General features: G+C 57.1%; 1 protein-coding gene across 4 annotated transcripts in view; it reads left to right on the top strand.

Annotated features, from left to right (window-relative positions):
- Positions 1–11,175, top strand: part of MAPK1 (mitogen-activated protein kinase 1) — a 235,831-nt gene that overhangs the window by 100,742 nt on the left and 123,914 nt on the right. The window lies entirely within an intron of this gene.

Below are 11,175 nucleotides of genomic sequence, written 5' to 3'. Positions count from 1 at the left end.
AGGGAGGAAAGGGGAGATGGGGCCGGGAGGGAGGGCACTTACTACCATCACAGTCGCCCTAACAGGGCCGGTCACAGAATAGCTGTGGGGCTCCGTGCAAGACACAAATATGGAGCCTCTTATTCAAAAATTATTAAGGATTTTTTTTTCTTTTAGACGGAGTCTCACTCTGTCTCCCAGGCTGGAGTGCAGTGGCACGATTTCGGCTCACTGCAGCCTCCACCTCCTGGGTGCAAGCAATTCTCCTGCCTCAGCCTCCTGAGTAGCTGAGACCACAGGCACACGCCACCATACCTGGCTAATTTTTGTATTTTTAGTAGAGACGGAGTTTCACCATGTTGGCCAGGCTGGTCTCGAACTCCTGACCTCAAGTGATCCACCCACCTTGCCCTCCCAAAGTGCTGGGATTACAGGCCTGAGCCATTGTGCCTGACCAAAAATGATTAAGGATTTTAAGGCAGCCCCCACAGAGCATTAAACAAGCCCCTAGAGCTGGCCCCGCCCCTGAAGGCTCCAGGCCCATCTGTCTTGGGGATGCACAGGTTCCAGGGACCCAAACCCACCCTTCACAACTCTCTTCCCCTCCCAGCACCGCAGGGGCCCTCCTGGCCCCGAGACCTCCCATGGAGCAGGCTCTCTGTCCACGATGGAGATGGGGACCCTCCTCACTGCCCTGTGCCCCTCATGGGCTGGACACGCCCACACCCAGGAAGAAAGGCATAAAGGGCTGGGCACCACCCTTTTGGAACCAGAGGCTTGGCAGCCCCAGATGGGTCTGGCTGAACCCGCCTTCAGAGGGCTGAGATGAGCCGGCCCCAGTTACTCAGCTGACGCCCCCTCCCTGCAGGGCCTGGGGCATGGAGTTTCCCAGACTGCACACCTAGCCCCTACCGCACTGCCATTGTCTCCAGACAAGCGCAGCAAGGGTGCCCAGGCCAGAAACAGGAAGCAGCAGCTCTCCCTCCTCCAGTTCCCGGGAACCGTCTCAGCCGACCCCCCAGCACCCTTCCCCGGAGCCTCACCTACAGGAGGACGGACACCTCGGACCCTCCCCTGCACCCAGTGCTGTAGGGAGCAACCTCAGCCCTGGGCCTGGGATGAGTGCCCTCCCCAGCCTGGGGCCAGGAGACAGGCTCTCCCTGACCCAGCACCTGAGTGTCCACTCACAGGACACTCACCTGCAGAGGTGCCCTGAGCACCGGTGTGGGTTAAGGGACTTTCTCCCCTCTGGAAACAGTCCCTGAGAAGCTGAAGGTCTTGGGGGCCTCTCACCAAATGTCTTTGGGAGGTGGGAAGACATCAAATGCGGGTGAGGCTTCCCTGGAACAGCTCCGAGTGGGGACAGGAGCCAAGTCCCCCAGTGCAAGCCTCTAACACCTTCAGTAGGGGCCACCTCTCTGGAGCCACAGGTGGCTGCCAACACCCTGTGGTTCCCAGCAGGCACCACCCAGGCAAGAGAGAGAACAGGCCGGGGAACAATGGGCTGGCCTGGCCGCAAGCACTGGGGAAGATCACAGACCAGATGCCCTAAGCTCATGCCCTGGGGCCAGCTCTGACTCCCTGCAAGTGTGGCAAGAGTCACTTTTGGACACCTTGAGAAGCTGCAGCTGGGAGAGGACCACCTGCCTGTCTGGACGTCCAGACCAGGTGGCAGGGCCCAAGTGACCAGTCCCAGGCCACAGCCCTTACCACCTGCCCTGGCTGCAGGGGCTCCCAGAAGCCAACAAGGGCCTGGCTTGGCCTTGCCTGTCTGCATCTGAGCTTCAGTTTCCTCATCTCTTCAAGAAGGGGAGGGGAACACTGATTAAATTATGCAAACTCTGAGTGGCAAGATTAGGCAAGGCTCCCCAGGGTGGTGGCATCTCTGGAGCCTGGGGATGGGACCTGTCTCCCTTCTGGGCCCCCAGCTGGGCACGCACCCACCCCAGTCCCTCCCTGCAACCCTTCCTCCATGCCAGCCCCTGGAAATATGGCCTTGCCGCAGGTCTCATGGCCCATAGGAGATGCTTTGGGCGCGGCGCCACAGCCCCTCGTGGTGTGCACCCCCACTTCCCTTTCCCCACTGCTGGGACCCCTGCTCGAAATGTCCCTCCTCTCCCCAGAAAGGAGGGGAGCAGCCCTGGCCTTCTGCCCTGAGGGCGGAGCTCTCTTTGGGGTCTCAATTGCAGCCCCTGGGAGAGTGATAAGGGTCAAGTTCAGACCCTGCACCATTCCCTACCAGGCCTCAAATGAGACTCTTGGCAGCCATAACCTCCACCCCAGTCCAGGCAAGCAAGAGGGGTTCTTCTGCAGGCTTCAGGGCCCCCAGAAGGTGCACTGTCCACAGACACCCTGGGGAGCCAAGAGAGGTCGAGGGCTCCAGCTACCATGGCCTTCTGAGGACCTCTGTCTGTGGGATAGAGGACTTGGTGGCTGAAGGGCAGTCGTGCCCAGGAGAATTCTCCTGACCCTGCAGGGCTGAGCGGATGCAGCCTTTTGCCTCTTCTCACTGCATTCTAGCCCGTCAGTCAGGGCAACAGCCAGATGGTCTGTGCTAAGATTCATCCCATCCCCATGGGCCCTGTGGCTTTCTGCCGTGTCCACGTGGTGGCCAGTGCAGTTCCTGGCCAGCGTTCTCCTGGGGATGCTGCTGTCTAATGGGCTGCGGGAGAAACAGAGACAGGCCCTGCCCATGGGGCAGCCAGTCCAGCACCCGCTGGTCCAGGCCCTCAGCATCCTCTCCTCCAGATGCCCAAGAGAGCTGCTCCATGCGCTGTGGCGCCCTGGGCAGGCCGTGTTCCTGCCACCCGACGTGCTCCGGCCTTGGTACCTGCTGCTTGGATTTCCGGGACTTCTGCCTGGAGACATTGCCCTACTCAGGCTCCATGATGGGCGGCAAGGACTTTGTGGTGCGGCGCTTCAAGATGTCCAGCCCCACAGACACCAGTGTGATCTGCAGGTTGGGAGGCCCAGGAGGCCGGGCACCGGGGCCCCACGCCCCCATCCCTGTGCATACTGAGGGCTCAGACCCACTGACTGGCTGAGTGGAGCCCCTGGGACCCAGGACAGGCAGGAGGGCACAGGGACAGCTGGCTGGATGGGTTCCCGAGGGAGGTTGGGGGCCCAGACTGTCGAGAGGCTCAGCCTGCAATGGCCCAGCCCCTCCTACCACCACTATGCCTACAGGTTTGCATGCCACAGGAGAGCATCCAGATCCTCAGCCATGTGGACTCCTCCGGGCAAGTGCACTTCATGTCGCCCCTGCTCTATGAGAGCAGCCGCATCCCCTTCACCATCTCACTGGACGACGGCCACTCCTTCCCTCACGCGGGCACCTGGCTGGCCGGTGAGCCCTCAGCCCTCCTCCCTGCCCACAGCCCGCCCCCATGGGGACTTTCCCCAGCGTTTTCTATGCACACCCAGACTTGGCCCGTCCGTGCCCTGCTGCCCTGGCTGAACCAGTCCCTTGGGAGGCCTGCCTGCCTGGGAGAGTTCCTTCAGCTCCTTTCCACTCCCTGGCATCCAGACAGCGATCCCAGCCCAGAGTGAGTGGGAGCTGCAGGGGTCCCTAGAAAGGTGGGCCAGTGCCAATCCACTGAGCTCCACCACACCAGGGCAGGGGAGAAGCCAGGTGGAGGCTAGAGGCGTGGGCAGTGGAGGGAGGGCAGGCCCCTGCCTCTCCGGCCTCGGCGTCCTTTTCTGCTGTGAGGGCCGGAGAGACCATCACCCAGCTACTGCCATGCATTGGCCCTGGAGGCTCCCACAGCCCTTGAAGCCTCAGGGCCTCCTCCCTGCACCCCCTGGGCCCAGGCCCTCACTCACCCCTCACCTCCCCTGCCCAGTGCACCCCAACAAAGTGTCAGTGATGGAGAAGAGTGAGTTGGTGAACAAGACGCGTTGGCAATACCACGGCACCGCCGACACCTCAGGCAACCTCAGCCTGACCTGGCATGTCAAGTCGCTGCCCACGCAGACCGTCACCATTGAGCTGTGGGGCTACGAGGAGACAGGTGAGGCCAGCTGAGGGCTAGGGTGGCATCCAGAGCTTTGGGCCCCCAGAGGTGGGAGATAGGGAGTCCCAGCTGTGTGGGGGCAGGATGGGAGTTTCCAAGTGGGGCTGAGGAGGGAAGGGAATTCCAGGCAGAGATTGGGGATTTGGATGGAGGGAAGTGCAGGCCAGAGAGGTCAGGCAGGTGGGAGGGGGCAGCTGCATGGGGCTTGGCTCCCAGGGAGGAGGCTCATGAGAAACCCCTGCACAGCTGGCATGGCCCTGGGCCCGGCTTCCAGCAGGGACAGAGATCCTGGAGTGTGGCAGGAGGTGATGGTCACCCAAGCTGGGGTCCCTGCTAGAACAGACCCTCCTAAGGGGACCACCTAGTGGTCCATCCACACATCTGTCAGGCTGCTGTAGGTGCCAAGGCCTGGGGCCAGGCCTTGAAGGAGCCCCAGGGCTAACCAGGCCTCCTCTCCCTCAGGAATGCCCTACTCACCGGAGTGGACTGCAAAGTGGTCACACCTGTACCCCCTGGCCACACACATCCCCAACTCTGGCTCTTTCACCTTCACCCCAAAACCTGCTCCTCCCAGCTACCAGAGATGGCGAGTGGGTGCACTTCGGATCATCGACAGCAAAAATTACGCAGGGCAGGCTGGTTACGGTGGCTCACGCCTGTAATCCCAGCACTTTGGGAGGCCGAGGTGGGCGGATTACCTGAGGTCAGGAGTTCAAGACCAGCCTGGCCAACATGGTAAAACCCTGGCTTTACTAATAATACCAAAAAAATTTAGCCAAGCATGGTGGTGGGTGCCTGTAATCCCAGCTAGTGGAAGGCTGAGGCAGCAGAATCACTTGAACTCAGAATGTGCAGGAGGTTGCAGTGAGCTGAGACCACACCATTGCACTCCAGCCTAGGAAGAGAGTGAGACTCCATCTCAAAAAAAAAAAAAAGAATGATATAATGGACTCTGGGTACTCAAGGGGAAGAGTGGGAGGGGAGGGGGATGAGGGATAAAAGACTACACACTAGGTACAGTGTACCCTGCTTGGGTGATGGGTGCAACAAGATCTCAGAAATCACCACTAAAGGCCAGGTGCAGTGGCTCATGCCTGTAATCCCAGCACTTTGGGAGGCTGAGGCAAGTGGATCAATTAAGGTCAGGAGTTCAAGACCAGACTGGCCAACAGGATGAAACCCCATCTCTACTAAAAAGATAAAAGTCGCCTGGGTGTGGTGGCTCATGCCTGTAATCTCAGCACTTTGGGAGGCCAAGAGGGGTGAATCACCTGAGGTCAGGAGTTCAAGACCAGCCTGGCCAATATAGTGAAATCCTATCTCTACTAAAAATATAAAAATTAGCCGGGTGTGGTGACACATGCCTGTAATCCCGCTACTCAGGAGGCTGCAGCAAGGAGAGATCACACCACTGCACCCCAGCCTGGGTGACACAGCAAGACTCTGTCTCGGGAAAAAAAAAAATTAGCTGGGCATGGTGGTACATGCCTGTAATCCCAGCTACTTGGGAGGCTGAGGCATAAGAATCGCTTGAGCCCGGGAGGTGGAGGTTGCAGTGAGCTGAGATTGCACCACTGCACTCCAGCCTGGGTGAAAGAGCAAGACTCTGTCTCACAATAAATAAATAACTAAAAATAAAAAGAGAAATAAGTAAAAATAACAACCAAACAACAAAACAGTGCAGTTTATCCAAAGAGACAGAGACTCTTAGAACTGAGAAAAAGGGCCCTGTTGGGCTCTAGGAGACCCACACCCTGCTCTCGGGGTCACCGTCCCCTACCCAGAGGCTACTGAGAGAATCCAAGCAAAGAGCAGGTGGCTCAATGCACCTGGCACACCCCGTGCCCAGGCAGCCTGCTTACATGTGGGGAAACTGAGTCTCAGAGGGGCTAAGGTATTGCCGAGGTCCATTTGCCCAGTTTCCAGGGCCCATGCCCCCATGCCCTGCCCTGCTTACCTCCCAATCTCCGAGCAGTGCTTGGCATCTGCAGCTGCACAGCCCTGGTGTACACATGGTTGTCAGGTTCCTTGGAGGCCAAGGGCAGCCAGAGACAGAGGCCAACAATGACCAGCACCAGGACCACGGCCAGCAGACCCAGCACCACTGACTTCATCTTCACGGCTCTGCTGCATCCACGGGGCAAGGAGCAGGGTCAGGCCCAGCCTCAGACACTCCCTGGCACCTCCCCAACAGAGCACAGTCTAAAGTTGGGCCTCAGAAACACAAGCCCAGTTTCTCCTTCCCACCTCCCAGAACGTGTGCATGCTGTCCAGTCCTGGGGGTGGGTGCCTCCAAGGAGGAGCAGAGGCAGGGAAGGAGCAGGAGCTGCCAGAGAACCCATAAGCTTACCTAGTCCAGAGGGGGCAAGAGGCCAGCCAGGGGGTGCCCAGCAGCCCTGGGGGACAGTGGAAGGCATCTACATAGGGTGCAGGACAGGCAGACCTCTCACAGAGGTCCAGCCTGGTCAGGAGGATGGGGAGGGTGACGTCACAGCAGCAAGGAGGCGCACAGTGACTCCGCACGGTAACTCAGCCTGTCACCAGGTGACTAAAGTTCACTCAGCCCTGGGAGGTCCCCAGGTGGGAGATGCTGTGAGCCGGGGAATGGGGTTCCCGCTTCCCAGGCTCAGTTCCCTCCAAAGGGCGCTGTCTGCCCACGAGCCCCTCCAGTGAGCCCCAGGCTGGGTCCCTCTCTGGCTCTCCCTGTCCCTGTTCAGAACATCTGAACTCACAGCCAGTGTCCCAGAGATGGCTCTGGAGGGGGTGGAGTAGTGGTGCCCCTGGCAGTAGACCAGAACCCAGCCTAAGGGGCCTCACCACACCCTGCTGTCAATGCTAAAGGTGTGTTCTGGGAACATGGCCTGGGGCCCTGAGTACAGACCAGTTCTGCTGCCCATCCAGAAACATTAGCACCCCAGGCCCAAGGAACCACCTGAACAGCCCAGAAAGGCAGGGCCCAGAGAGGGCCTGAGCTGGCCCAAGCTCACACAGCCCAGCAGTGCAGGCTTGGACACTTGGTAACTGCCCCAAGTTACTGCATGTTTCTGACCAGCCCACCAAGCTGTCTGAGCCAGGAACAGCTGCGGGCCCAGCCCAGGGGACTTTGGACACTTCTGTCCATTCCCCTGTGGCCCTCATCTGCCAAGGTTATGGGCCAGAGTCTCCCTGAGTCATGGCTCCCTCCCCTGCTCCTGGGCCTCCTGTGCCTACAGTGCCGGAGCCCCTGCAGCCTCCACCTGAGGTCTATTCCGTGCCCATAACACCTACCCCACAATCATCCTTCCAGGCTGCCCAGCTGACAGAAGGGGACATGAAGGCTGACCCGATATTGCTGCCTGCCTGGGTCACATAGGCCTGTCCTGTCACCCAATGCTCTCAAATGGGCTCTGGACAGAACCCACCAGACACACAACTGTGAGATCCTCAATAGCCCTAGGGTGGAGGTGCTATGACCAAGCCCTTTCCCAGGCTATTCCTCCCCCTGAAGATCAGGGTGACTGGGAAGATGACAGGGCAGGAACCAAGGCCCCATGACTTGTCCCTGAAGGCTAGACAGCCAACAGGAACATCAGGGGATTTGGCCCTGCTAAGTGGCTGCATTCCATGGCAGTCAGCTGGGAGGGGTCTAAAGTGGAGAGCCACAGGGCTCTGTCCCCTGCCCTGCTCAGCAGTTTCCTCTCTGCCTGAGAGCATATAAGACATGCAGGATTCACAGCAGCAGGTGGGCAGGAAGAATGTCTGAGTGGGCAAAGGATGGCCCAGACCTCCACAGCTGACCCCAAAAGGAAAACCCTGGGCTGGGGAAAGTAGGGAGACAGAGCTGCCTTTGATGGGGCACAGCTGAAGCCTGGCAGAAGCTGAGGATTCCAGAGAGGGGAGATAGGTGGGGAGGCACTTTATCAAAGGCCATGTCAACAGAGGTAGGGCCTACAGAATGAAGGAGGCTTTTCCTCTCATGCTGAGTGTGTCACATTCTGTCCCAGTCAGCCCTCTACCTCATGAATGCAGAGAGGGCACCTAGGGGGAAGTGGGTCTGGGGAAGCCATGTCACCTGAGGAAAGACTGCAGAGGCTGGCCTAGAAGTCTTCTCCAGACCCCACAGCTCTTGTCCTGGGCACATAAGGTAGTGAGTTCCCTGTCCTCAGATATTAGGGAACCTGCCCCGATATTCACGTAGGTTCTTTTCTATTTTCCTTAAGCGTCGGCCAGCTTGAGAAATAAAGGGACAGAGTACAAAAGAGAGAAATTTTAAAGCTGGGCCGCCGGGGGAGACATCATATGTCAGTAGGTTCCGTGATGCCCCACAAGCCGCAAAAACCAGCAAGTTTTTATTAGGGATTTTCAAAAGGGGAGGGAGTGTACGAATAGGTGTGCATCACAGACATCAAGTAGTTTACAAGGTAATAGAATATCACAAGGCAAGTGGAGGCAGGGCGAGATCACAGGACCACAGGAGCGAGGCGAAATTAAAATTGCTAATGAAGTTGGCGGGCACCACTGTCATTGATAACATCTTATCAGGAAACAGGGTTCTGAGATCAACCGGTCTGACCAAAATTTATTAGGCGGGAATTTTCTCTTCCTAATAAGCCTGGGAGCGCTGTGGGAGACTGGAGTCTATTTCACCTCTGCAGTCTGGACCATAAGAGACAGGCCATGCCCAGGGGGGCCAGTTCATAGACCTACCCCTAGGTGCTCATTCTCTTTCCCAGGGATGTTCCATGCTGAGAAAAAGAATTCAGCGGTATTTCTCCCATTTGCTTTTGAAAGAAGAGAAATATGGCTCTGTTCTGCCCGGCTCACCGGTGGTCAGAGTTTAAGGTTATCTCTCTTATTCCCTGAACAATTGTTGTTATCCTGTTCTTTTTTTCAAGGTGCCCACATTTCATATGGCTCAAACACACATGCTGTACCATTTGTGCAGTTAATGCAATTATTACAGGGTCCTGAGGCGACATACATCCTCCTTGGCTGACAGGATTAAGAGATTAAAGTAAAGACAGGCATAGGAAATCACAAGGGTATTGATTGGGGAAGTGATAAGTGTCCATGAAATCTTTACAATTTATGTTTAGAGATTGCAGTAAAGACAGGCATAAGGAATTATAAAAGTATTAATTTGGGGAACTAATACATGTCCATGAAATCTTCACAATCCACGTTCTTTTGCCATGGCTTCAGCCGGTCCCTCCGTTTGGGGTCCCTGACTTCCCGCAACACCCAGAAATGTGCAACCGTCACTCACCCAGAGACACTGACTCTGGTGTCAGTACCACCCACTTCCAACACACATGCAAGCATGCACACCCACACAACTGAGCCTAATCCAGGCTGAGCAGAGCAGCTTCCCAGGATGCAGCAGAGAGAGGAGTATGAGGAAGAGGTAGACACGGCAGCCAGTCTGAAGTTTCCTGGTTAATCCTTCAACCCAGCTTGATGGCTTTGTCACCACAACCCCAGAGCCACAAGGGTGAAACCAGAGCACAGCCCCAACCCCATTCACAGGCAGGAAACTGAAGCTTAGACAAAAGGGATTTACCGAGGTCAGCTGGCCCCAGGAGGTCTGCAGACCTGCGGGTGAGCCCCGGACCCACCCACCCCTGACCCTGCCAGCCCCCAGCATGGAATCACTATCCCTGGGTATGAGAACGCACAGATCTCTGTGGTTTCCCCAGGCCTGCCTACATCCCTGGACCGGACGGTTACCATCCAGACCTGGAGTTGGAATCCATCTTCCACACTGTCTACCCTTGCGGTGCAGAGTTGAGAATTAGAAAAAACACCTCTTCAGTAAGATTTAATAACCACTACCTGCTGGAAACCTGTGGAAAGAACTATATTTATCCCAATATATAGAGCTGAGAGGTGGCAGGTGCCCCCTGGAGTTGGGCGATGATCCCTTGCACGACTGGCCCTGTGCCACCCCAATCCACAGCCACAAACAGAACCCAGGAGTGGGGCAAGCATGGCCCAAGGACACAGGGTCCCCCAACCCCATCACAGCTCTGGCTGTACTCCAGAGCTGACCCCCCATCCACATTCAGGGTTGCCAGATCCTCCCGGGCCGGTTTCTTCATGCTGCACCCTTCCCTGTTTTATTTTGTTTTTTTTTTTTTGGTTGTTTTTTTTTTTTTGAGACGGAGTCTCACTCTGTTGCCCAGGCTGGAGTGTAGTGGCGTGATCTCTGCTCACTGCAACCTCTACCTCCCGGGTTCAGGTGATTCTTCCGCCTCAGCCTCCCCAGTAGCTTTGATTACAGGCACGCACCACCATGCCCAGCTAATTTTTTTATTTTTAGTAGAAAGGAGGTTTCACCATGTTAGCCAGGATGGTCTCGATCTCTTGACCTCATGATCCGCCCGCCTTGGCCTCCCAAAGTGGGATTACATGCATGACCACTACATCTGGCCCACTCTTCCCTCTTAATTCCAAGAAGCCATGGCTCTCTCAAGGGCTTCTTCGAATGTCAGGTGACTCTGCCCCAGCGCTCCCTCACCCACCGGCATACCTCTCTCAAACCCACTTATCAGCCAAGAAACAGAGGCCCTCCCAGCCCAGACGCAGTTGGATAAAGAACCCAGGGCTTTCCCCACCTGTGGGATCCCTCTGCAGGATGTGCCCATGAGTCTCGCCCCCTTCACCCCGAAGTGCAACTCACTGCCACTGCACAGGTGCATAAACCGAGGCTCGGAGAGGAAAAGGAACTCCTCTAGAGCGCAGCAAGCATATGGCAGAGCTGAGAATGGGACTCAGGCCTCCAGACACTCATGGGAGTGCCCTGACCTGAGCATCACCACCTGTGATGTCCAGCAGCTCAGAGAGGGTGAGTGGCTCCTCTGGGTCACACAGCACTGGGGCACAGCCAACTGCTCTCACTCGCTGGCTCACTGGACTCCGGATCTGGTCGTCCAGCAGCACACCAAAACCAAGCTAAGATTCCCCACTTTGATCCAGCTCCTCTCCTCCCCGCCTGCCCCAGCAGCCTAGGGGTGGGCAGTGCGGTGCGGGGGAGGCATTAAAAGCACAAGAACTGCTGCAGTTGGGACAAGGGTCTCAAAACCTGAATGAGAGACCTGAACTCTGAAAGCCTCGGTGGGGCTGAATGAGGCCAGGTTTCAGCGGGAGGCAGATTAGACCAAAGGTTCCCTGGGAGATGGGGCCACGGAGCTGGGGTGCAGCCAGA

The sequence above is a fragment of the Hylobates moloch genome, unplaced genomic scaffold (genome assembly GCF_009828535.3).
Source record: "Hylobates moloch isolate HMO894 unplaced genomic scaffold, HMol_V3 SCAFFOLD_19, whole genome shotgun sequence".
NCBI classification, from domain to species: Eukaryota; Metazoa; Chordata; class Mammalia; order Primates; family Hylobatidae; genus Hylobates; species Hylobates moloch.
Note: the sequence above shows the minus strand (reverse complement) of the source record. Positions and strands in the feature narration are given on the sequence as shown.